Source organism: Balaenoptera ricei, chromosome 3 (genome assembly GCF_028023285.1).
Source record: "Balaenoptera ricei isolate mBalRic1 chromosome 3, mBalRic1.hap2, whole genome shotgun sequence".
In the NCBI taxonomy this organism is placed as follows: Eukaryota; Metazoa; Chordata; class Mammalia; order Artiodactyla; family Balaenopteridae; genus Balaenoptera; species Balaenoptera ricei.
The window spans coordinates 99,045,052-99,072,370 of record NC_082641.1 but is presented as its reverse complement, the minus strand read 5'-3'; the positions used below and the strand labels follow the sequence as shown (position 1 = coordinate 99,072,370).

The window sequence follows — 27,319 nt, the reverse complement described above, 5'->3', positions numbered from 1 at the left end:
ATGTAAAATAACACGGATATCATTACTGTAAATCTCTCTCTCTTTTCACAGCAGCCATAAATATTATCTTGAAGCAATAGATCAAATACTACATTTATATAATATCCCTAGAGAGATTATTCAAAATTGAAGTACATTTTGAGTATATTGTAATTACATTTTCTTTAATTTTCCTTGGAATTCAAAACAAATACTTCTCAGTGTTTTCTGAAAATGATCTGTGCTTAACATGGAAAAACCTTTTAATTACCATAGCATAACCTCTTGCCAACTTCTACATCATTTCATCCTTGCCAGATTCTGATTCTAGCATTAGAATTAGCTTCTCTGGAATATTTTTACGAGCTAGGAATGGACATGTTTAACTGTATAACATTTCTTAACTTCATCAAATTCTAGAACAGCCCCTTCAATCTGTGATAGAAATAATCAATTTAATGGTATGTCTCTCAAACTAATGTTCTGAAGGACATTAACAGGTGTTTCATTAAAAAATGAGAAATGTTAATGGAACAAAGTTAAGTAAAGATTTCCACACTTATGTGTGGAATCTAAAACATGCAACAAACTAGTGAATAAAACAAAAAGCAGGCAGACTAGCAGATGTAGAGAACAGACTGGTGGTTGCCAGTGGGGAGAGGGAGGGGGAGGGGCATTATAGGGGTAGGGGATTAAATATTGGGTTATTATGGGATTATATGAAATATTGTGTATGAAACTTTTGAAAATTGTAAAGCATTGTAGAATTTAAAGAATCTTTCATTCAATAAAAATAATAGTTAAAATTTTTTCAATTTTAAAAAATACTCACTTAGATTTGAATAGGGAAGATTACCTGAATATATATTTGGACTGCTCATAGAGTAGGTGATTCAATACCTGACAAAATAAAGGGTATACCTTTTCCAACTAGACACCTCAGGAGTCTGTAACTTTACTCCAACAATATCGCCTTTATTCAAAATATTTCTGAACACCTCTTTTAAATTTTCCTTTAGTTTATGACAGAGACTCAGTGGTGACAACTTTTCATCATTTATGGGTAGATTTGATTTGGAGAATAGACAAAGACATTCAGAGCCAGATCTGGAAAATAAGGTAAATGGTCTTTTGATCAACTGGAATCTTCCTATGAAGTAATGACACCAACCTTCTTGTGTAACTTACGAAGTGGTTCTGAAACCAGTAAGATAGGAAGAATTCCAAAGTGTTTTAAATAATGGTAGCATCATTAGAAAAGATATCTTTCTCCAAAAAGAATGTGACAAACTCTTTGTTATGAACATTTAGATATGGTTGTTCAAATAGTTCTCAATCCCTTTCTTCACATTTTGTTCAAAAGTAACCTGTCAACTTAAGGCAAATTCCTAAAGATACCTACCTACCTACCAAATGGGTTATTTCCCTTTCAAGTATTGTTTGAAAGGAGAAATGAGACTTACTCTGTCAGCTCTGGCTCCCCTTTACAGGGTAGAAAAAACCTGAGAGGAGAAAAAGACAAGACAAGATTGGGGGTTGGGATATGGGAGGTAGTCAGCAGATATTATCAATGGCCTGGAGGTCAATCAGATTCACAAGGCAAAAGGATTGTTTCAGAATCTCCCAATACCTCTCAAAGCAACCAGGCAAACCTCTGATGGATTCCAGTCATAATAGTTACATTACATGAATTTTAAATAACCTTAAAGCTACGGTCCTTTTGGCCCTGAGCAATACAGCAATGGGCATTTAAGACACCTGGCTTCCAACACCCATCCTGCCCCTGCTGGTGGGGCCTTAGCACCTGTTTTGCTCATTAATGAATCCCAAGCATTTATAATATATACTCGTAGGTGCTCAATAAACACTTCAAGTAAGAAGGCTTACTCTCACTAGGCATCAATTTCCTTATGTGTTAAAGAAGGATACTAGCTTAGACCAAGAGATTCCTATCATAATCATGAACTTACTAATGGAGACTCATCATTCTTTCTTTCCTCTGCTTTCCAGTGGCAAAAACCTTTCCCCAAACTATACCAAAGAGCCAATGGGTCAGCTGTCTCTTCCTCACGCCTGACTACCATCTATATTATCAACAGACATTTTGCTTTCATAAACTCAAGATTTTCCAGAAATGAGGAGGTGTAGCTAAGATGATGGAGTAGGAAGAGGTGAGCTCACCCTGAGCTCACTTCCTCCCATGGGCACACCAATACTACGACTATTTACAGAGACATTACTGATGAGAATGACCTGAAGACTAGCAGAAAAGATTTCCCAACTAAAAATATAAAGAATCACAGTGAGGACTTCCCTGGTGGCGCAGTGGTTAAGAATCCGCCTGCCAATGCAGGGGACACGGGTTCGATCCCTGGTCCGGGAAGATCCCACATGCGGCAGAGCAACTAAGCCCGTGAGCCACAACTACTGAGACTGCGCTCTACAGCCTGTGAGCCACAACTACTGAAGCCCGCATGCCTAGAGCCTGTGCTCTGCAACAAGAGAAGCCACCACAATGAGAAGCCCGCGCACCACAACGAAGAGTAGCCCCCGCTCACCGCAACTAGAGAAAGCCCGCAAGCAGCAATGAAGACCCAACGCAGCCAAAAATAAATAAGTTAAAAAAAAAAAAAAAGAATCACAATGAGATGGGTAGGAGGAGTGGAGATGTAGTAAACTCAGGAGCCATACCCCTGGGGTAGGTGACCCACAACTGGAAGGATAACCACAACTACAGAGGTTTTCTCCAAGGAGCAAGAGTTCCAAACCCCACATGGGGCTCCCCAGCCAGGGGGTCCTGCACTGGGAAGATGAGCCCCCAGAACAACTGGCTTTGCAGGCCAGCAGAACTTGTATATGGGAGAGCCAGAGGGCTCTGGGAAATAGCTTAAAGGGCACATGCAAAATTTCACATACTCCAAATCCCTGTGCAGAAGCAGTAATTTGAAAGGAATTTGGGTCAGACCCACTTGCTGATCTTGGAGAGCCTCCCAAAGAGGCAAGAGGCTAGTGGGACTCCCCCTGGGGACATAAACACTGGTGGCAGCCATTTTGGGGAGCTCATTCTACCATGAGGACACTGGTACTGGTAAGCACCACTTTGGAGTCCTCCTGCTAGCTTATTAGCGCCAGGGGCTTACCAGCCCACCCAGTGCCAGTGGGCTGGCACCAGTCCTGACCCTCCTCGGCCCCACAGCCAGCCTACCAGGGACCCAGCCCTGACCATCAGAGAGCCAACACTGGCCCCAGGACCCACAAGGCCACACAGCCAGCCATGCTGAGACCTATCCCCACCCACCAGCAGGTCAGCATCTGCTGCACAAGGTGAGCCTGGCAGCCAACCTGGCTGGGGGGCGGGGGGGGTGGTGGTCAAACCCTGTCTACTAGCACACCCACAATAGTCAGCCCCACCATAAAGAAGGGCCCACACAGCCCACATAAGGGTACCCCTAAAGCATATATCTCTGAAGACCAGAGGGGAACATGCTGCTAGGCCCCATAGTATGTCTCTAATATGGCCACTTCTCCAAGATTGGGAAGTGTAACCAATCTACTGAATACATAGAAATAAACAGAGAATTAGGCAAAATGAGGAGACAGAGAAATATATTCTAAATGAATAAACAAGACAAACATCAGAAAAAGAACTAAATGAAGTGGAGATAAGCAGTCTACCCAATAAAACGTTCAAGGTGATGATCATAAAGATGCTTAACGAACTCAGGTGAAGAATAGAGAAACATAGTGATAAATTTAACAAAAAGTTAGAAAATATGAAGAAGAACCAAACAGAGCTAAAGAATACAATAACTGAAATAAAAATACACTAGAAGGAGTCAACAGTAGATCAGATGATACAGAGGAACAGCTCAGTGAATTGGAGGACAGAGTAGTGGAAATCACTGAAGGTGAACAGAAAAAAGAATTTTTTTAAATGAGGATAGTTTAAGACACCTCTGGGACAACATCAAGAGTAGGAACATTCACATTATAAGGGTCCTAGAAGTAGGAGAGAGAAAGGAACAGAGATTTTATCTGAAGAAATAATAGCTGAAAACTTTCCTAACCTGAGAGAAGGAAACAGACATCCAGTTCCAGGAAGCACAGGGAGTCCCAAACAGGATTAACCCAGAGAGGTCCACACCAAGATACACTGTAATTTAAATGGCAAAAATTAAAGATAAAGAGAGACTCTTAAAAGCAGCAAGAGGAAAGCAGCTAGTTACACACAAGGGAACTCCCATAAGACTATCAGCTGACTTTTCAGCAGAAACTTTGCAGGCCAGAAGGGAGTGGCATGATATATTCAAAGTGATGAGAGGAGGGAGTTCCTTGGCAGTCCAGTGGCTAGGACTCCATGCTCCCACTGCCGAGAGCCTGGGTTCAATCCCTGGTCAGGGAACTAAGATCCCACAAGCCACACGTCGCAGCCAAAAAAATAATAATAATTATTAAAAAAAAGTGATGAAGGAAAAAACACAACCAAGAATACTCTACCTGTCAAAGCTGTCATTCGGATATAAAGGAAAGATAAAGAGTTTCACAGACAAGCAGAAGCTAAAAGAGCTCAGCACCACTAAACCCACCTTACAAGAAATGTCAAAGGGACTTCTCTAAGCAGAAAAGACCAGAATTAGAAATATAAAAATTATAAAAGGAAAAATTCCATTGGTAAAGGCAAACATACAGTAAAGGTAGGAGATCAATTACTTATAAAGCTAGTAGGAAGGTTGAAGACAAAAGTAGTAAAAATCATCTTTATCCACAATAAGTAATTAAGGGATACATAAAAAGATGTAAAATATGTCAAAAACATTAAGCATGCACAGGGCAACAGCAGGTGAGTAAAAATGCAGGGTTGTAAGAATGCATTCAACCTTAAGAGATCACCAACTTAAAATAAACACATATATATATGGTCACCACAAACAAAAACCCATAACAGATACAAAAATAGATACAAAAATAAGAGAAAAAGGAGTCCAAACACAATATAAAGGTAGCCATCAAATCACAGGGGAAGGCAGCAAAAGAAGGAAAAAAAAGAACTACAAAAACAACCCCCAAACAATTAACAAAATGGCAAAAAGTACATACCTATCAATACTTACTTAAAATATAAATGGACTAGATGTTCTAGTCAAAAGACATAAGGTACCTGAATGGATTAAACAAAACAAGACCCGTATATATGCTGCCTACAAGGGACTCACTTCAGACCTAATGACACACAGAATAAAAGTGTGGGGTTGGAAAAAGGTATTACACGTAAATGGAAATTAAAAGAAAGCCAAAATACAATACTTAAATCTGAAAAAATAGACTATAAAATAAAGACTGTTAAAAATCCACAAATAATAAATGCTGAACAGGGTGTGGAGAGAAGGGAACCTGTTGGTGGGAATGTAAATTGGTGCAGTCACTATGGAGAACAGTTTGGAGGTTCCTTAAGAAACTAAAAAGAGAGCTACCATGTGATCCTGCAATCCCACTCCTGGGCATATACCTGGAGAAAAACATGGTTCAAAAGGATACAATGTTCACTACAGTGCTGTTTACAATAGTCAAGACATGGAAGCAACCTAAATGTCCATCGACAGAAGAATGGATAAAAAAGATGTGGTACATATATACAATGGAATATTACTCAGCCATTAAAAAGAATAAAATAATGTCACTTGCAGCAACATGGACGGGCCTAGAGATTGTCATACTGAGTGAAGTAAGTCAGACAGAGAAAGAGAAATGTCATGATATTGCTTATATGCGAAACCTTAAAAAATGATACAAATGAACTTATTTACAAAACAGAAAGAGATTCACATACTTAGATAATGCACTTATGGTTACCAGGGGGGAAGGGTGGTGGGAGGGATAGTTAGGGAGTTTGGGATTGACATGTACACACTGCTATATTTAAAATGGATGACCAACAAGGACCTACTGTATAGCACAGGGAACTCTGCTTAATATTCTATAACAATCTAATTGGGAAAAGAATTTGAAAAAGAATAGATACATGTATATGTATAACTGAATCACTTTGCTGTACACCTGAAACTAACACAACATTGTTAATCAACTATATACTCCAATATAAAATAAAAAGTTAAAAAATAAAATTAAATAAATAAAATAAAGACTGTTACAAGAGACAAAGAAGGACACTACAAAATGATCATCGATCAATCCAAGAAGAAGATATAACAATTGTAAATATATATGCACCCAAAATAGGAGCGCCTCAATATATAAGGCAAATATTAACAGACATAAAGGGAGAAATCAACAATAACACAATAATAGTAGGGGACTTTAACATCCTACATACATCAATGGACAGATCAGCCAGACAGAAAAATCAATAAAGAAACACTCACTTTAAATGACACATTAGATCTCATGGACTTAATAGATATCTATAGAACACTTCATACAAAAGCAGGAGAATACACAATCTTTTCAAGTTCACGTGGAACATTCTCCAGGATAGATCACATGCTAGGCATAAAACAACTCTCAACAAGTTTAAGAATATTGAAATCATATCAAGCATCTTTTCTGACCACAATGCTATGAGACTAGAACTCAACTACAAGAAAAAAACTACAAAAAAACACAAACATGTGGAGGCTAAGCAATAGGCTACTAAACAACCAATGGGTAACTGAAAAAATCAAAGAGGCAATCAAAAAATACCTGGAGGCAAATGAAAATGGAAACAATGATCCAAAATCTATGGGACACAGCAAAAGCAGTTTAAAGAGGGAAGTTTATAGCAATACAAGCCTACCTCAGTAAACAAGAAAAATCTCAAATAAACAACCTAACTTTACCTAAAGGAACTAAAAAAAGAAAAAACAAAACCCAAAATTAATAGAAGGAAAAAAATCATAAAGCTCAGAGCAGAAATAAATGAAATATAGAGACTAAAAAACCAAAAGATCAATGAAACTAAGAGCTGGTCTTTGACAAGAAAAACAAAATTGATAAACCTTTAGCTAGATTAACCAAGAAAAAAAGATAGGGCCCAAGTGACTAAAATCAGAAAGGAAAGAAAAGTTACAACAAACATCACCAAAATACAAAGGATCATAAGAGATTACTACAAACAATTATATGCTAAAAATATGAACAACCTAGAAGAAATGGATAAATTCCTAGAAACACAATCCTCCAAGACTGAATCAGGAAGAAATGAAAAATATGAACAGACCAATTACCAGGAATAAAATTGAATCAGTAATAAACAAACAAACAAAACTCCAAACAAAGAACAGTCCAGGAACAGACGGCTTCACAGGAGAATTCTACCAAACATTTAGAGAAGAGTTAATGCTTATCCTTCTCAAACTATTCCTCAAAATTGCAGAGGAAGGTACTCATTGTGAGGCCAGCATTACCCTGATACCAAAACCAGGTACCAAAGACACCACAAAAAAACAAAATTGCAAGCCAATATCACTGATGAACATATAAGCAAAAATCCTCAACAAAATATTAGCAAACCAAATTCAACAATACATTAAAAGGATCATCGGGGCTTCCCTGGTGGCGCAGTGGTTGGGAATCCGCCTGCCAATGCAGGGAACACGGGTTCGTGCCCCGGTCCGGGAAGATCCCACATGCCGCGAAGCGGCTGGGCCCGTGGGCCACAACTACTGAGCCTGCGCGTCTGGAGCCTGTGCTCCGCAACGGGAGAGGCCGCGACGGTGAGAGGCCCGCGCACCGCTATGAAGAGTGGCCCCCGCTTGCCACAACTAGAGAAAGCCCTCGCACAGAAACGAAGACCCAACACAGCCAAAAATAAATAAATAAATAAATTTATTTTAAAAAAAAAAAAGATCATCCACCATGATCAAGTGGGATTTATTCCAGGGATTCAAGGATGGATCCATATCCACAAATCAATAAGGTGAACACCACATTAACAAACTGAAGAACAAAAACTATATAATTATCTCAATAGATGTAGAAAAGGCTTTTGATAAAATTCAACATCCACTTAGGGTAAAAACTCTCCAGAAAGTAGGTAGAGAGGGAATGTCCTCAATATAATAAAGGCCAAATATCACAAACCTACAGCCAACATCATACTCAACAGTGAAAAGCTAAAACCATTTCCTCTAAGATCAGGAACAAGACAAGGATGTCCACTCTCACCACTTTTATTCAACATAGTATTGGAAGCACTAGCTACAGAAATCAGACAAGAAAAAGAAATAAAAGGAATCTAAACTGGAAAGAAAGAAGTAAAGCTATCACTGTTTGCAGATGACATAATACTATATATAGAAGATCGTAAAGATGCCACCAAAAAAAATCAGAACTAATAAATAAATTCAGTAAAGTTGCAGGATACAATATTAATATACAGAAATCTGTTGTGTTTCTATACACCAACAATGAACTATCAAAAAGAGAAATTAAGAAAACAATCCCATTTACAATTGCATCAAAAGAATAAATATGTAGGAATAAATCTAACCAAAGAGGTAAAAGACTTGTACTTGGAAAACTGTAAGACATTGATGAAAGAAACTGAAGACAACATGAACAAATGGAAAAATATACCATGCTTATAGATTGGAAGAATGAACATTGTTAAATTGACCATACTCCCCAAGGCAATCTACAGATTCAATGCAATATCTATCAAAATACCAGTGGCATTTTTCACAGAACTAGTACAAATAATTCTAAAGTTTGTATGAAAGCACAAAAGACCTTAAATAGCCAAAAACATCTTGAGAAAGAAGAACAAAACCGGAGGTATCATGCTCCCTTATTCCAAGCCATACTACAAAACTATAGTAATCAAAACAGTCTAGTACTGCCACAAAAACAGACACACACATCAATGGAACTGAATGGAGAGTCCAGAAATGAACCTACATTTATAAGAACAATTATTCTACAATAAAGGAGGCAAGAAAATATGATGGGAAAAGATAGCCTCTTAAATAAATGGTGTTGGAAAAGCTGGACAACTGCATGCAACAAGAATTAAACTGGACTACTTTCTCACACCATATACAAAAATAACCTCAAAATGGATTAATGCCTTACATGTAAGACCTGAAACCATAAAACTCCCAGAAGAAAACACAGACAATATGCTCTTTGACACTGATCTTATATTTTTTGGTTATGTCTCCAAAGGCAAGGGAAACAAAGACAAAAATAAATAAAAAACAAATGGGACTACATCAAACTAAAAAGCTTTTGCACAGCAAAGAAAACTATCAACAAAACAAAAAGGCAGCCTACTGAATAGGAAAATATATTTGCAAACAATATATTTGACAAGGGGTTAATATCCAAAATATACAGAGAACTCATGCAACTCAACATCAAAAAAACAAATAACCCAATTAAAAAAATGGGCAGAGCATCTGAATAGACATTTTCCCAAAGGAGAGAAACAGATGGCCGACAGACACATGAAAAGATGCTCAACACCACTTATCATCAGGGAAATGCAAATCAAAACCACAATGCAATACCACCACATACCTGTCAGAATGGCTATCATCAAAAAGATAACAAATAACATGTAACGGCAAGGATATGGAAAGGGAATCCTCACACCTCATTGGTGGGACTGTAAATTGGTGCAGCCACTATGGAAAACAGTATGGAGTTTCCTAAAGAAATTAAAAATAGAACTACCATACAATCCAGCAATTCCACTTCTGGGTATTTATCCAAAGAAAACAAAAACACTGATTTGAAAAGATATATGCACTCCAATGTTTATTGCAGCATTATTTAAAATAACCAAGGTATGGAAGCAACCTAAGATAAACATAGACAAATGTATAAAGAAGATGTGGAATATTACAAAATTATAATGGAATATTCCTCAGCCATAAAAAAATTAAATCTTGTCATTTGCAACAGCATGGATGGACCTAGAAGGTATTATATTAAGTGAAATAAGTTAGAAAGAGAAAGACAAATACCACCTGATCTCACTTATATGTGGAATCTAAAAAACAAAAACAAACAAAACAAAATGAAAACAGAATCATACACACAGAGAACAAACAGGTGGTTGCCAGAAGGAGGGGTGGGGAGGTGAAGTAGGTGTAGAAGATAAGAGGTACAAACCTCCAGTTATATAATATATAATATATAAGCCACAGGAATATAATATACAGCATAAGGAATATGGTTAGTAATATTGTAAAAAGTTTGTACATGTACAGATGGCTACTAGAGTTATGGTGATCATTTTATAATGTATGCAAATGTCAAATTATTATGTAGTAACCTGAAACTAACATAATAGCATACATCAATTATGTTTCAATTTAAAAAAAAGGTTTTCCAGATATGAAAATAAAGTGGGCCAAAAACTACTTGTTGCCTACAAAATACCTATTCTTTTCTTCTTTCTCAGTAGCAGAATTCAATTTTGTTGGGACTGTGATACGTTCAGCGAAAACAAAAATCATTTCCCCACCTCCCTTGTGGTTGCTATAGTTATACGACACAGTTCTGGCCTAAGAAATGAAAACAGTAAAATTTCCTAAAAGAAAAACGGAATCAGTTGGTAGTGCTGCATTCTGCTGAAGCATGGGCACAGTGCTGAGATGCTGGAGGTGGGAGCACCATTCTACAGCCTCGAGTAAATAGAAGGGAAGATGTTGCCATTTGCAACAACATGGATGGATCTGGATCCATGTTGTGCTAAGTGAAATAAGTCAGACAGAGAAAGACAATACTGTATGATATCACTTATATGTGGAACCTAAAAAATACAACGAACTAGTGAATATAACAAAAAAGCAACAGGTTCACAGATACAGAGAACAAACTAGTGGTTACCACTGGGGAAAGGGAAGGGGGAGGGGCAATATAGGGGTAGGGGACAAAGAGGTACAAACTGTTATGTATAAAGTAAGCTACAAGGACCTAGAGATAATCATACTAAGTGAAGTAAGTCAGACAGAGGAAGACAAGTATCATATGATATCACTTATATGTGGAATCTAAAAAAAATGATACAAATGAACTTATTTGCAAAACAGAAACAGACTCATAGACTTTGAAAACAAACCTATGGTTACCAAAGGGGAAAGGAGGGGGAGGGATAAATTAGGAGGTTGAGGTTAACATATACACACTACTGTATATAAAATAATCAACAAGGACCTACTGTATCTGGAACTCTACTCAATATTCTGCAATAACCTAAATGGGAAAAGAATCTGAAAAAGAATAGATACATGTAGACGTATAACTGAATCACTTTGCTGTACACCTGAAACTAACACAACATTGTAAATCAACTATACTCCAATATAAAATTTTTTAAAAATTTTGGGACTTCCCTGGTGGTGCAGTGGTTAAGAATCCACCTGCCAATTCAGGGGACATGGGTTCAAGCCCTGGTCCGGGAGGATCCCACAGGCCGCGGAGCAACTAAGCCCGTGCACCACAACTACTGAGTCTGCACTCTAGAGCCTGCGAGCCACAACTACTGAGCCCGCGGGCCACAACTACTGAAGCCTGCGTGCCTAGAGCCCATGCTCTGCAACAAGAGAAGCCACCGCAATGAGAAGTCCGTGCACCACAGCAAGGAGTAGCCCCTGCTCACCACAACTAGAGAAAGCCCGTGTGCAGCAACAAAGACCCAATGCAACAAAGACCCAACTTATTTTAAAATAAAATAAATTTATTTTAAAAAATTCTTTTTAATGAAAAAATAAAATAAGCTACAAGGATACAACATAGGGAATATAGCCAATATATCATAATAACTATAAATGGAGTATAACCCTTAAAAATTGTGAATCACTACACTGTACAGCTGTAACATATAATATTATACATCAGCTATATTTAACTTAAAAAAAATAGTAGGGAAGGGCCAAGAGAAGTGCTGTCAGGACCTCCAGGAAGCAGACACTGAATCAGAGTTAGGAGTGCAACTCTGGCATTATTGGGAGGGTAAAGATCAAAAGTAGTATTGGAGGAGGGTAGGGGATTGGGCCACAAAGGCCTTCAGATTTTCTGATTTGAAAATCTGACCACGCTTATGAGAGGAAAGGGGGAAGAAGGCAGTATTGAACAAGAGGAGCCTTGAATTAAGATGCAAATCTCACAAAATTTCAGCAAAGCCAACAGGAACCTCCAGAGCAGAGACTGTCCATTTGATGAATCCTATATCAGAGAGAATGGCCATGCCCCAGTGTCTTCTGCTATGCTCAGTCATTACTTGGGGGCTGCCTGGGAAAAGTGTGGCCCTGCATCAAAAGCTGAGGCAGATCCTGAAAGCGTTGCATTTGGAGTCTCTCAAGACGGCAAATTCTTCCTTGAAGGAAGATCTAAGCAGTAGACCTGCATGGCCACCACCACAGTGAAGGTCTCAGCCCTGACATCGTTAAGCTGGGATTACTGCCGGCAACTCCCCATTTCTGGCTTCTCATTGTGGCAGGAAAATGAAACCACTAATTTATTTAGTCCTGTGTTTGGGGGTTTCAGTTCTCTGTGCTTCTATAAATTATCAACTCAGATTCCACTGGGTGAGTCTCTAGTTAACAGTAAATTAGGTGCCTGGGGAGATACATTCACCACCATTCCAGGCTATGAGAGCTCTAGTCAATGAAACAACAGCCTGGGTGCAATGCTGTCACCAGGCAAATATGAGCACCAGTTTCCAGGAGAATTTTAGTGACAACAACTTGAATAATTGTTTGCAAAAAACAGAAATAATAGGCTTAATGAGTGTCTGCTTGGGGGGCTGATGTTCGGGCATTAGTGTAAGAATTTTCAGATAGCTACTCACATCAAAGAAATTACTGTTTTCTTACTTCTGGATTCTTAACCGCATTGTCAGTGCTTGAAATGCTAGAAGTTTGACTTCCAGATAGCCTTAGGAAGCACACTTTTATCTCTCTGGACTTCAAATTCCTCTTTACAAAACGAGGAGGTTGATTATGTACCACTGCAAGTATTTAAAACAGAGGGGATTGAAGGCACAGAATGGGTAACACAGGTCATGGAGAAGCTGAGAGTCGAACAGGTGATGATGCCATAACCCAGATATTAGCAACAACAGGAAGCCAATACCACCTTTAGGGTGGAGAACAAAGAGAAGAGGTGGTACTGCTGGAACTCAGGACAATCCATCAGCCAACAAAGCCTGAAGCACGCAGAGCCTGTACAGTGGGAGCTGGAGCCACGTGATAAATTCACCTGCTGCCAGAGCATCAGCCCAAGGCAGAGGGAGGAGGGAAAATACCCTGGCTTCTCCCAACCTCCCTTGGGGATCTCACCAGTGCCTCCACTGGCTGAAGTCAGTGAGAAGCTAGCAAACACAAGACTTTGGTAAACCACAGCCTTCGTGAGTCAGCCCCTCTGTGATAGAGAACACAGCAGCAGAAGGACAAAAAAAAAAAGGAACTCAGGCAGAGCAGGTCCAAGACCATCATAGTCTAGATCAAAGGCATCTACATTTTTTCAGAAGTAGGTCACAAGAAAATAAAAACATAATTGGGAAGACTGCCTGAACTGTTGATAATGGTAGCTAGAGAAGATCAATGATTATCATATAAACATGGAACTTTACTCAGAAATAAGGCAAATGTATACCAAGGCATTATTCATACTCATGATCTCTTGATTCATCAAATGGGTCTGGTGTAACTAGCTGAATTCAGATAGTTCAAAATTATATAATTAATAAAACTCATTTCCATCATATCTGCTAACATGATTCCTGCTAGCTGCCACCCATTCAGCATGAGCTAATTTGTGTGTGTGATTTTGTTTGGTGATTTTTTTTAAGTTAACCAAAAGCTCCAGGCAGCCAGGACCCAGAGGTGGGGTAGCTGCGCTGCTCTGAGGACCTCTTACTGGATGCTGGGCCAAGACACCACAATTCCTCCTAATTTAATAGTCCCCATTTCTCCAGGGTAAGAGCACCTTCCACTGAGGAAAGGCTCCCAAAAGCTTTAAGGAGGTGGTGCATCTGTCACATGGTCATGCCAACATCGTCAGCCTCCACCAGGCCAAGGGGTACTGACTCTTGCCTAGGAAGTTCTTTAAGCCTAGTTCTTACAGTCACACAAATGATTCATAAGGGAGTTCAGAACCGCTGAGAACTTCCTGGAGCCATAAACACTTATCCATCTCTAGACCTTTGGGGCACCAAACTTCTAAAATGAAATCTTTGGATGTCAAATAAAGCTAAGCCAAAAGTGAAACTCCTCATCCCCATCATCCTGGTTTGTTCTCTAGAATAGGGGTCCCCAACTGGTCCGCAGCCTGCTAGGAACCAGGCCACACAGCAGGAGGTGAGCAGCGAGCGAGCAAAGCTTCATCTGCCGCTCCCCATCGCTCACATTACTGCCTGAACCATCCCACCCAACCCCCCGCCACCGGTCCATAGAAAAACTGTCTTCCACGAAACCGGTCCCTGGTGACAAAACGGTCGGGACCGCTGCTCTAGAAGCCTGCTGAGCACTGCATGTCAGCCAACTGTGCTGAAGGCACACAGTTGAAGCCTAGCACTTCTGTGTTTCATGAGCAGCATTTTAACGTCCCCCCCAAAAAGGATATGAGCTAAAAATGGCCAACACAAACACGAGCTTGTGTTTTTCTCTATTCGCTCAAGGAAAGGGTATAATTCCATAACTACAAAGCCCCTGTTACTATCCTTCGGATTCTCCTCCTCTAAATCAAGAGTTCCAGCCAAGGGTGACATAGTAACTTCGGTTTCAGGAGGGCAATGCGATGGCTGAGTGGAGAGCATCACGTTTCAGCCTTAGCTCAATAAAGCCGACCCAGCAAAAACAGAAGCGCTTACCAGTGAGGTAACAGACAAACAAAATTTTCTTTGTGGCTTAAAAACTATACTCCCATGCACCCCATTTTAAGAATTTAGGAAAGAGTGAAGCAACCTAAATGTCCATAGACAGATGAATGGATAAAGAAATGTGATACATATATACAATGTACAATGGAATATTAGTCAGCCATAAAGAAGAATGAAATAATGCCATTTGCAGCCACATGGATGGACCTAGAGATTATCATACTAAGTGAAGCAAGCCAGAGAGGGAAAGACAAATATCATATGATATCACTTATATGTGCCGTCTAAACAAAAAGATACAAATCAACTTATTTATAAAATAGAAATAGACCCACAGACATAGAAAGCAAACTTACGGTTACCAAAGGGGATGGGGGGGATAAATTAGGAGTCTGGGATTAACATGTACACACGACTATATATAAAATAGATAGGGGCTTCGCTGGTGGCACAGTGGTTAGGAATCCGCCTGCCAATGCAGGGGACACGGGTTCGAGCCCTGGTACGGGAAGAGCCCACATGCTGCGGAGCAACAAAACCCGTGCGCCACAGCTACTGAGCCTGCGCTCTAGAGCCTGCAAGCCACAACTACTGACCCCGCGTGCTTCAACTACTGAAGCCTGCGTGCCTAGAGCCCATGCTCTGCAGCAAGAGAAGCCACTGCAACGAGAAGCCCATGCACCACAACGAAGAGTAGCCCCCACTCGCCGCAACTAGAGAAAGCCTGGGCGCAGCAACGAAGACCCAATGCGGCCAAAAATAAATAAATAAATTTATTTTAAAAAATAAACAAAAATTTAAAAAAATAGATAACCAACAAGTACCTACTGTACAGCACAGGGAGCTATACTCAATATTTTGTAATAACCTATAAGGGAAAAGAATCTGAAAAAATAGAGAGCTGAATCACTGTGCTGTACACCTGAAACTAACACAACATTGTAAATCAACTATACTTCAATTAAAAAAAAAGAATTTAGGAAGGAGTAAATATGGCCAACTGTCAGGTTAAGGAAAGAAATCCATGAAACTAGGTGGGAAAATTTATCTGAGAAGGAAATTTTTTAAAGGAAGGTATTTAAGGCAATATAAAGGTTTATCTTATTTACATTTAACATTTAATGGTTGGAAGGTTAAAGTTTGGGAACAAGAATTGCTGCTATTCGCCTAGAAGCAAATGATTATATTTTAAAGAACTTTACCCTCTCACAGGTCTTTGAGGAGACCTGTCATAATGTCAAGCCCTGATCTTTTTCTTGAAAGGAGGCAAGAGACATAAGAATTAACTCTATAGAATGGCACTGTGTCCAGTGCTCTCAGGGCAGCTAAAAAGAAGGAAAGAGCAGACAGCGAGTCTGAAAAGGACAGAGGGGAAGGGGCATCTCAGATTTCAAGATAAGTTCACTTGACAGAAAAACAGGATGTAGACTCTGTGATGAGGGGACTTCAGGTCATTACCTCTATTACAGGCTGGGGTCCTGCAGTTGATTCCTCTCTCTCTCTCTCTCTCTCTCTCTCTCTCTCTCTCTCTCTCTCTCTGCCCTTATGCCCTTCCTCCACCCAACCTTATCTTTTCTCTGCAGGAAGCAGATAATTAACAAGCGCCCCTAAATGGAGGCCCCTGTAATCATTCCTTAATGTGTTTTCCAACTAAGTTAACAAGAATCTGGGGCTTTTTAAACCAGTTCAACATATGGGCCCAAAAAAAGAAAATTTACACTTACGGCTACTGTCAATGGCCTTTCCACAGTTAAATGTGTTTTCTTCAATCTTGTGCTACTATTTAAAATAGCCAGTTCTACAGAAAACTGTCCCTCTGGAGAAAGTGCTGTGGTTTCCAGTGTGTGAGGGCAACAGAGCACTTTAAGGCAACTGATCTCAAAGGGAGCAAAACACACCAGCACCCAAAAGGAAGAGGGGCCACAGAAGCGGCAGCCATCTGTCTTCCACAAAGATGTTCTGGGTGGACACAGGGGAGAGCTTAGTTGAAAGAAAACATGGGGAGGAAAAGGAGGTCAGCATCAAAAAGCACCTAAGCACCCACTCGATACCAAATAGGAAGTTAAAGTAATATCATTTCCAAGATGAAAGGAAGAGTTTTAGGTTGTCAGACCCAACTTTCTTAACTTTAATTTTTTTTCTACAGTAGACTCTCACAGCTCTGGGGGCACGTTGGAATCACCTGGGGAGTTTTAAGCTTTAAAGCTGATGTCTGCTCCCATGTGGAACCAATTAAAGAAGACTAAATGAGGGAAAGGGGCAAGCACAGGGAGCTTTAAACAACTCCCCAGATGATTCTAATGTGACAGGAGGGTCGAGATCCACGGGACTCCACCATCCCCCCCTTGATCAAGCAGCCACACTCGGAACATCTCCACTGACAAGGAATTCACTACCCTCCATGGAAACCCATTCCATGTTGAGACCATTCTGATTTTTCAAAGTTTTCCCTACGTTTAAGTTAAACCTGCGTTTTGTACCATCCCTCAATTTGTCCTTGTTCTGCCCAGAAGCACCATGGAAATCTACCCAATACGTATATCAAATTCTGGAATGATACAAACCTGGAGAGCTTCTTTGATAGCACAATTGACAGGCTGAGGGCAAACTGAACAAAATGAAATCCAACAGGTATCCACAACCTTTTTTCCTTGGGGCTAAGAAAGTATAGCACGAGGATGGGAGAGAAAGGGCGTTCGTTAGCAGCAGGAGTTACATGATAGATTTCTGGGGTAGGGATGGAGGGCTGGGGGGCAAGAACTCCACCTGAGTCATCAGGGTGACATGGCTTCAGAAACCCCTCGTGCTCTCCCAGGCTGCATCCATAGACGTGAGATCTCCAGAAGAGGGTTAATCAGGAGACACACCTGTAGGAGAGAATACGTGACCACGCTTCAAAAGCGATAGAGAAAAACAGAAATGAACCCAACAGTGAAAAACTTTTCAAGGTTCAAATAAAGAACTGGTAGGGGGAAGGCGGATGAAAAAGAAAGCATTAAAGCGAGGAAGAGGAAACTAGCATTTGAGTATATACTCTGTGCCAGCTGCCCTACATATATCACTTCAGATAATCATCAAGACAGCCTCTGATACATATAACTGTTTCACTTTGTTATACAGCAGAAACTAACACAACATTGTAAAGCAATTAAACTCCAATAAAGACGTTAAAAAAAAAAAAAAAGACAGCCTCTGAAGTTACCTATTTAATGAGAAGATATTTACAGAGCCTCAAGGGATAAAACTAGAAAGAAAGGGTGGGTTTGGAGCTTTAAAAAAGACAGATACCTTCATTTTTTTTTTGCTTTCCTTTTCTTTTTGGGTCTCCTTGGAAGACTGAGATTACAGGCCTCAGTTGGTGGGACTCAGTTTATTGGTCCACACAGACTCTTCTCTTATTTATTCATTAACTCCTTTGTCTCTTCACATGTATATTTGTAAATCCCCATGGCCTACCAGCATTTCTCTGCCTCTTCATAAACAATGTATATTCTTTTATTTGCATATGTTCTTGTAAAATTTTGTATGTATTCTGTAAATTTTCTTTTCCCATACTTCACCACTTTCCACTAGAGTTTGTACCTCTTTCTTGTTAATTTGCAATAGTTTTCAGATATCAGTCCCTTGTTGGCATTAGCACTTTATTTATAATGTCTGTTAACATTCTAATCATTGTATCAACAATAACATTGCCCAGGTGTAATCGAAATCAACTTTTTTTTTAAAGATTTCACATTTGAGGATTTAGTTAATAAATCCTTCCCCACCTTAAGATCACAAAGAAATTGTATATTTTCTTCTAATAACTGTATAGTTTAAACTTTCACATTTAGGTCTTTCATTCATCTGGAATCTGCCTTTGTATATAGTGTTATAACAAGGTCAATCTTATTCTTCTCTGTATAATGTGCCTGTTCATCCAGTAGTGTACTACACAATCCTTCCTTTCCCCATTGACTTGTGGTGCCACCTTTACGATATATTAATTTCCAATCAATATACAAATCACATTGAGCTCTCTATTCTGTTCCATTGATCGATTTGTCTGTCCTTGTACCAATATCACACTGTTTTCATTACTATGGCTTTGTAGCATGTCTTAATATCTGCCAGGGAATGTTATTCCGTTTACTTTTCTTTTGCAAGCTTGGCTTACTATGAAAAAGTTCGGGAGATCGGCTGTACAACATTCTGCTTATAGTTAGCAATACTGTACCATACATTTGTTAGGAGCATAGCTCTCATGTGTTTACAATTTTTAAAAAGATATTGGGGGCTTCCCTGGTGGCGCAGTGGTTGAGAATCTGCCTGCCAATGCAGGGGACACAGGTTCGAGCCCTGGTCTGGGAAGATCCCACATGCCGCGGAGCAACTAGGCCTGTGAGCCACAACTACTGAGCCTGCGTGTCTGGAGCTTGTGCTCCGCAACGGGAGAGGCCGCGATAGTGAGAGGCCCGCGCACCGCGATGAAGAGTGGCCCCCGCTCGCCGCAACTAGAGAAAGCCCTCGCACAGAAACGAAGACCCAACACAGCCAAAAATAAAAAATAAATAAATAAAGAAGCTTTCATTTAAAAAAAAAAAAAAGATTGGTTTACTATTTGTGGACTTTCATTATTCTGTATAAATGTTCAAGTAAAGGCTATCAAATTCATCAAAAAATCCAAACAGAATTTTTATCAGGATTGAATTGAACTTACAGATAATTTAGGGAAAATTGCCATCTTCATTATATTAGTCATTTCATCCAAGAGCATGAAATGTTTCTCCATTTATTCAGATCATCTTCTATGCCTTTTCTTTACATTTTAATTTTTTCCCCATAGAGCATGTGCATGGTCTTGGATAAATTAACTCCTAGATACAGTCTGTCTTGCAGAAATTCCTACATGTGGACTGACAGACAAATGATATCAGTATAACAGAGAAGCCTCTGGCTAATATGGGATTTTCCCAACACCCTTCATATCCTGTGCTATCCAGCCACAGCAGCTGTATGCTAAACAGCTAACCCAGCTGCCATTGGCTCCTCCAATCAAGAGCCTTCACTATCTTGGTCTGTCCTTCATCTGCTTCAAGTCCCCAGTGTGTGGTAGCCAGTACCTCCCTAGACCTCAGTCTTTAACCTTAGCACCACAGATAGATCAGAAGACCCTGTTTCTTCCCAGCCAGTTGTTTACCTTCCCAGTCGGGCGGCTCAAGCAGGTCTTGTTCTCAGGGAGCGCCCCAGGGAAGCAGATTTCAACTCAGACCAAGGAAGGGCTTTCTCACCCAGCTGCCCTAGGAGGGAGTGGTGCAGTCCCTTCTCTCTGCCTCAGTTTCCTCTAATCAGGAGGTCCTGGTGTGACTTTGAGTCTCCACATACCAGCCGAGGTCTCTAATCCTGAGTACACGGAGCTCTCGTCTGCTGGGGAGGTTGAGGAAGAAGGGAGCGGGAAGAACCTGGCACCTTGGTGGCACATCTTTGGACTCAGTGGGCAAAGGCCAGGCTCCAATGTCTGCCCGGGGCTGAGGCAGCCGCCCCTCCTGGCAGAGGGTGCGCTCACAGACACACTGTGAAGCTTAGTTCTTACTCTGGGTCCATAAGATGAGTCAGGCAGTTTTTCTTCTCTTCCATTGTCTGGAATATCCAGTGTAGGTTAGAAAACAACTGTTTCTTGAACGTTTCTTAGAATTTACCTGTAAAACAATCTAAGCTTGGGGTTCCAGGGAGGGGAAGTTGTTAAATGCCATTTCAATTGATTTCATATGTATGATTCTATTTACGTTTTCTATATTTGTGCTAGTTGTGACATTTTATATTTTTCAAGGAATGTATCCACTTCATCTACATTTTGAGTTCACTCACATACAGTCATTCACAGTAGAGAAAAAGCCAAAATTGGATAAGTAGAATGCAAACATTAGAAATTAGCCATGTAAATGAAGAGATGTTTAATTGTGAGACTAAATGAAATGTCCAGGACGAGCTTCTATAACCACGGACCGAGAGTTGCAGAGTTGCACAGTTCAAATTCATCCTGGCTAGCTGCATTGTGATGCCATCTAGTGGCAATTGTCCACTCGGGCTTCATTATAGACGGTAACAATGCTAGGACCCAGGCTAGCCAAAACTTCCAGGTCACTGGCAGAAATGCTAGGAATTTCCCAGTTCGCTGGTGTCCCATTGCTGCAGATTTGGGCTAAAGGGACTCCTTCTCCCTTTGAGGCCCCTTCAAAGATTGCTGTTGCCCCCCAACCCTACCCTCACACCCCCAACATGGCCCTCCCAGAAAAGATAAAACCTTAAGCCCACAGCCATTTGAGAACACGGGCAGGATACGTCATCATTCCGGATATATCAAGCTCATACTACTGTGAGATGTTTCTCTAATCTTTTATTATTTTTTTTAATATTCCTATTGTATCTGTATTTATTTGACCATTCTCTTTCTGTATCATATTTAATTTTATCGACCTTCTTTTTCCTCGACATTTTTGTTAGAGTTTGTCAATCTCATTTATCTAGTCAAAGAAACAGCCTTTGATTTTGTTAATTTTTCTGTTGCTTTATTGAGCTATAAAGGGTTTTTTTTTTATTAGTATACAATTCATATACCATCAAACTCATCCTTTTTAAAGTGTACAATTCACTGGTCTTTTAGTATATTCACAAGAATGTGCAACTATTATCACTATTTAATTTCAGAACATTTTTGTTACCCCAAGAGAGCACCCATACATATTAGTTATCATTTTCCATTCCCTTCTTTTGCTCACTGATCTGCTTTATGTCTCCATAAATTTCCTATCCTGGATCAATCACATAAATGGAATCATGCAATATGTAGCCTTTTATGGCTGGCTTCTTTCACTCAGCATAACGTTTTCAAGGTTTACCCACGTTGTAGCAGATATCAGTGCCTCTTCCTTTTTATGGTGGAATATTATTCCATTGCATGCATATAGCATATTTTGTTCATCCATTCATTAGTTGATGGACATTTGAGTTTCTACTTTTGGGCTATTATGAATTATACTGCTACGAACATTCATGTACAAGTTTTTGTGTGGACATATGTTCTCAGTTCTTCTGAGTATATAACTAGGAGTCAAATGGTTGGGTCATGTGATAAATCTATGTTTAACTATTTGAGGAACTGCCTAACTTTTCCACAGTGGCAACACCATTTTACATCCCCATCAGCAAAAGGAATAAGGGTTTCAATTTCTCCACATCCTAGTGGCTATGAAGGGGTATCTCCTTATGGTTTTGATTTGAATTTCCCTAATGACAAATGATGTTGAGCATCTTTTCACATGCTTATTGGCATTTGTATATCTTCTTTGGATAATGGTCTATTCAAATTCTTTGCCCGTTTTTATTTGGATTATTTGTCTCTTTATTGTTGATTTGTAAGAGTTACTTATATATTCTGGATACTGGACTTTTATCCACCTCCTTTGAACAATTTCTTTGGCCAAGATTTTATGAGTAAACTCAGGGAATAGCAGCATTGACAGGAGGCAGTAAATGAGGAATAGTGCCAGTCAGCTTACGTATGTTTTTATCAACTGTTTAGCCCATCAGGGCTCTGGCATTGCCTGGACTTTACCATCCCAGCACTGAAGATTTGGGTCTTTGATAAGATTTCTGCAATAAACCCCTATTGTTAGTCCATGATCTTGAGGATATTCCTGATCTGTCAGTACTTCATCTGTAAAATGGAGATATTATCCTTGAAGCTTCTTTTGAGGACTATATGATATAATGTATACAAACACTCGGCTTATAGTTGAAATAATAGATCCTCTTCCTCTCATTTTAACGTTTATTCCCACATTCTGCCTTCCAAAGTCTTAATCTCACATGTTCTCACTGTTTAAATACAATGAAGGTTTTCTTCCCATACTGACTTTGGCCTGCCATGGGAAGAAGTACTTTTGCCTAGTTAGATATGTATGTTAGATATATAAATATTATGTATGTATGTAGTTATCTATCGCCAGCCTTCTAGGATGACTTTATGTCCCACAAAGTTAAAAACCAGCCCTAAGTTAAAAGCTAGCCTTCTTTTCTGATTGCATTTCTGAATATGGCCTGTGGCTTATCATTTATTTCCTATAGACGTTGCTGAATGAACTTTTATCCTGAAGCTTCATTTGTTTAAAAGAATATTAACATAAAAGAATCCTCACTAGAGCTCCGAGGAAGATATATTACTTCATTTTTTTCTAGACATCTAGTGGCAGAAAGCACAATAATTAAGAAGATTCAAAAGACTATTGTTTACAAAAATGACTCACGGAAACCTGATTCACAATTGATTTCTAAAACATATAATGGGAAGAATAAGTCATAGAGTGGACATATAAGGAACTGGGGAATCCTTTTTAAGTCAGTGTCTGATATACCAATCTTCTAAAAATCAATTTCAGTCTTGACCATTCTGGGATAGTTTGATAGGGAAGCTATTCAGCCAAAAAGGATGCTCAATAAGGAATCGTTAGCTCAGCATATAATATCCACACAAGGGAAGGGGTAATTTTAGAAAATTAAGAGCCCCGTATCTCAAAGGTAAGGCATTCCTAAGGTGATATTTTTAGTTTTGTATATGGTTTCTCCTTTATGCATATAAGGGTTCTCATTTTCAAAAGCCTTGGTTTGGCTTGAGGTAAAGTTTGGTTACTTTTAATTTTGTATCTTTTCCATAGCGGTGTAACTCTGTGGTCAAAAAATCTTATTCACCCTTCATATGAATGTGGCTGACTCTTTTTTTTTTTCTTTCTTTCTTTCTTTTTTTTTTTTGAATTTTTGAATTTTATTTTATTTATTTTTTTATACAGCTTTTTCTTATTCGTTATCTATTTTATACATATTAGTGTATATATATCAATCTCAATCTCCCAGTTCATCCCACCACCACCACCCCCTGAATGTGGCTGACTCTTCCTAACATTGTCTGGAGGAAGGGTGAGAACACTATTACTATTCTGTCCACATGGTAGCCACTTAAATTCTGGTTACATTGATGAAAGAAAATATTCATAAAATTCCATATTCCCATTGGAATTCCTTATATTACCGAATGAATTGACCTTAACGTGAAGAACACGTTACACATAAAACGATTTGCAAGAGGGCCTTCACATTTAATCTTTATACCATTTGATTCGCATCACAAACATGTTATATAACTGATCCAAGGCTAAAAATGACTAAAACTCCCATGACTCTTCCTGCTGATGGTTTCTCTGAGCTGGTACAGAGTTAAAAATGTAATTTCTACAAATGAAAAATTGCCTTTACTGAAATTCAACAATTTCATGGTAATTATCCATCCATATTTCCTTTTTATATGCTTTCATTTGGATAAAATTTCATTTAATATCATCAAATAAGTTTTATTTGGGGCACAGTGATTCTCATATTGTCAACTAATAACCAGTCAGGTGTGTGTCCTGGTGTTTCCCAGAATCACCCTTTTTTGCTTTTCCATTTTAAGTCAGTACTTTCCTTCTTAGTTTCAGGAATATTTTATACTGAAGAGGCAAAATATCTCCAGATTTTTAGAAAAAGAAACTTTGTTCTTAAATCTGTGGCCAACTTTAGCTGCCAAAACTCAACCTCCTATTTACTCGTTCACTACACGAGAGCTTACAAACCAAGCTCTAATCTCACCAATTCACAAAGAGTTCTGGAAATCCCACATACCTATGGGTGGGATCCACTGAAAGGATGTAGACAGGTGGCTCTCCTACTTAAGCAGGCATCAGAATCACCTGGAAACTTGTTAAAGCAAACTGCTGATTCAGTAGGTCTGATCTGGGCCCAAGAATTTGCATTTCTAGCAATTTCCTGGATGATGCTGATGCCGCTGATGCCATGACCACGATCTGAAAACCGCTGCATAAATCCCTGTGCATTAACCTCCAATCTGGAAAGATACTGACTTTTCTCAACACACACCAACTTTAAGGTTAAAAAGATTAGAAAAACAGCTAAAACCCTCAAGAATTCGTTTGCAGCCCTCACCTACTCTAGAGATCCTGGATTCCATAATCACTTGCTAAAGTCACTGCTACTGATTCTGTGGCCTTCTGGATGCTGGATCCTGGATCCTTTTCCCTTGCCAAGATTTTCAGAATTTTCCACATTCCCTCTGCTTCATTACTAGACCACTGTTGCCCTTGTCTCAGTATCACATTACTGTTACTGATCTTCTGATTCGGATAAAAGCCCAATGAAGGAAAAACTTAGCTCCTTTTCTGAAGGCAGATGCAAACTGCTCACCAGGTCATGATTTCTCTAAAGCACTTTTAAGAGTTCAACATTTATTAGCAAGTCAGTAAGTCCCTCTTCATTTTAAAACCTCTCCATACTCAGAGGGAGGGGGAAATCTGGTATTAGCCTCTCTTACTGCAAACACTTTAATAGCTCGTGAACAATTCTGAGAGGTAAAAACACGTCCTCAGTAGACTAACGACTGCAATAGAGACAGCATAAGAGCAGGAAAGGTGAGAATGTGGCTGGACTCACATCCCCTTAGAGTCATCTTAATTTATTCCTCTGCACTCCAAGCCATTTACAAGACACTTAAAACATAGCTTAGGCTCTATTAGAGTCCCTGGCACAAAGCAGGTTTACACAAAGCACTGTTTTTTTGGTCATGGAGCAAAATCATGTACTGATTACCTTATGTCTAATACTGTATGTGAGATAGTTCAGGGAGCAATCATGGGTAATCTTTATCAAAACAAAAAAAAAACAAAAAAAACGCTTTCTGAATGATCTTCTCACAGCTAACACAATGATTTAAGACAATGCCAAAGCATATTAACAACTACAATTAATGTATGGTAAAGAGCAAGGATTTAAAAGCACCTTGTTAATACAAGGTAAAAGCACACTGTATTAGGTATCAGAGATCACCTGTTTCACTTGTGCAGCCCAGTCTCCATGTAACAGAGTCACAGAGGAAAACTCAGTTGTTAAAATATCCAAAATGATGTTGCCATCCTAGCACCTAAGTAGATGGAGGACACGTGTCAGCCATGCTTGCCATTGTCTGGTTCTAGCTCCCTAATTTACACTTGCCATCTCTGAACCTCTAAGGCCTCTTCCCCCGTCACATTCGGAAAAAGGAAAACCTCATACTGTAGAGCAATGAAATTGATTTCCATTGGCCAAATAGAACAGGAAGGCTTCTTGCTTCAAAAGCACACCTCAGGGGTTTCCCTCAGGGTCTTCCCTACCTCAGGCGCCAGAGGCCACAGAAGCAAGGAAGGCCTTTGTCAGTCCACACACAGACCAGAATGAGTCAGGAGCGGCCTATCCCGCTTTCCAGGCACCATCCTCACCACCTTCTTCCCCTCTCGTTAGGAAAAGCTCTCATTTCAACACTTAACACTTGTTGACTGATGAGACCTCAGGGTAAATGAATGCCAATGCTTCATCTCAACCAGGTGTTTACTTTTATATATCTTATCATGGATTAGAGATTGAAATGCTTTCTCCCCTTACGGGGATTTTAGCCGTCAGCAAGTAGATGGAGTTTGTAGGGAGCACCTAAGAACCACTTTCTGGAAATGGAGGGGAATATGATGGGTAGGAGGCAAGAGCCACAGGACAGCAGTGCCTCAGAAACACAGCCTCAGGGACTGGAGCCCTTCTTCCCCCAGCACGAATATCTCGTGCAGTCTCAGACTGAATGCAGAGGGTTTCCTTTCCTTTCCCACCCTTTGACCCCACCCAGCCCTGCACCAAGTACTCAGATGCCAGCCTCCTAGGCTCATTTGGACACATGGGGGTGTTTCTGGTTGTCGCAAGGACTGCGGAGTAACCCTAGCATTTTCTAGACTTCCTTGCTCATCTTTTCAAACTGGGCAGAGGGGGTCGGGATCACTCTGTGTGTGCGGATCAAATGCGGTAGCTTTGCATTATGGCGTGCACGTGTATGAGGGGGCTAATTTTTTTTTCCTTCCAATGTCATTGAGATATAATTGACATACAGCACTAACTACATTTAAGGTGTACAGCGTAAAGATCTGCCTCTTCTTTTATTTTTTTTTTAATAATTAATTTATTTATTTATTTATTTATTTTTGGCTGTGTTGGGTCTTCGTTTCTATGCGAGGGTCTTCTCCAGTTGTGGCAATTAATTAATTAATTTATTTATTTTTGGCTGTGTTGGGTCTTCGTTTCTGTGCAAGGGTCTTCTCCAGTTGTGGCAAGCGGCAGCAACTCTTCATCGCGGTGCGCGGGCCTCTCACTATCGCGGCCTCTGTTGTTGCGGAACACAGGCTCCAGACGCGCAGGCTCAGTAGCTGTGGCTCACGGGCCCAGCTGCTCCGCGGCATGTGGGATCTTCCCAGACCAGGGCTCGAACCCGTGTCCCCTGCATTGGCAGGCAGACTCCCAACCACTGCGCCACCAGGGAAGCCCAGATCTGCCTCTTCTACATCATGAAATTATTACCACAATAAGTTTAGTGACAACCATCACCTCATATAGATACAAAATAAAAGAAAAAAT

General features: G+C 39.8%; 1 protein-coding gene across 1 annotated transcript in view; it reads right to left on the bottom strand.

Annotated features, from left to right (window-relative positions):
• Window positions 1–25,795, bottom strand: part of LOC132362451 (protein FAM170A-like) — a 60,540-nt gene extending 34,745 nt beyond the window's left edge. Inside the window, 2 exon segments of the mRNA XM_059916934.1 lie at window positions 17,573–17,673; window positions 25,718–25,795. The gene's annotated coding sequence lies outside the window, so the exon portion shown is untranslated.
• Window positions 25,796–27,319: the final 1,524 nt, after the last annotated feature.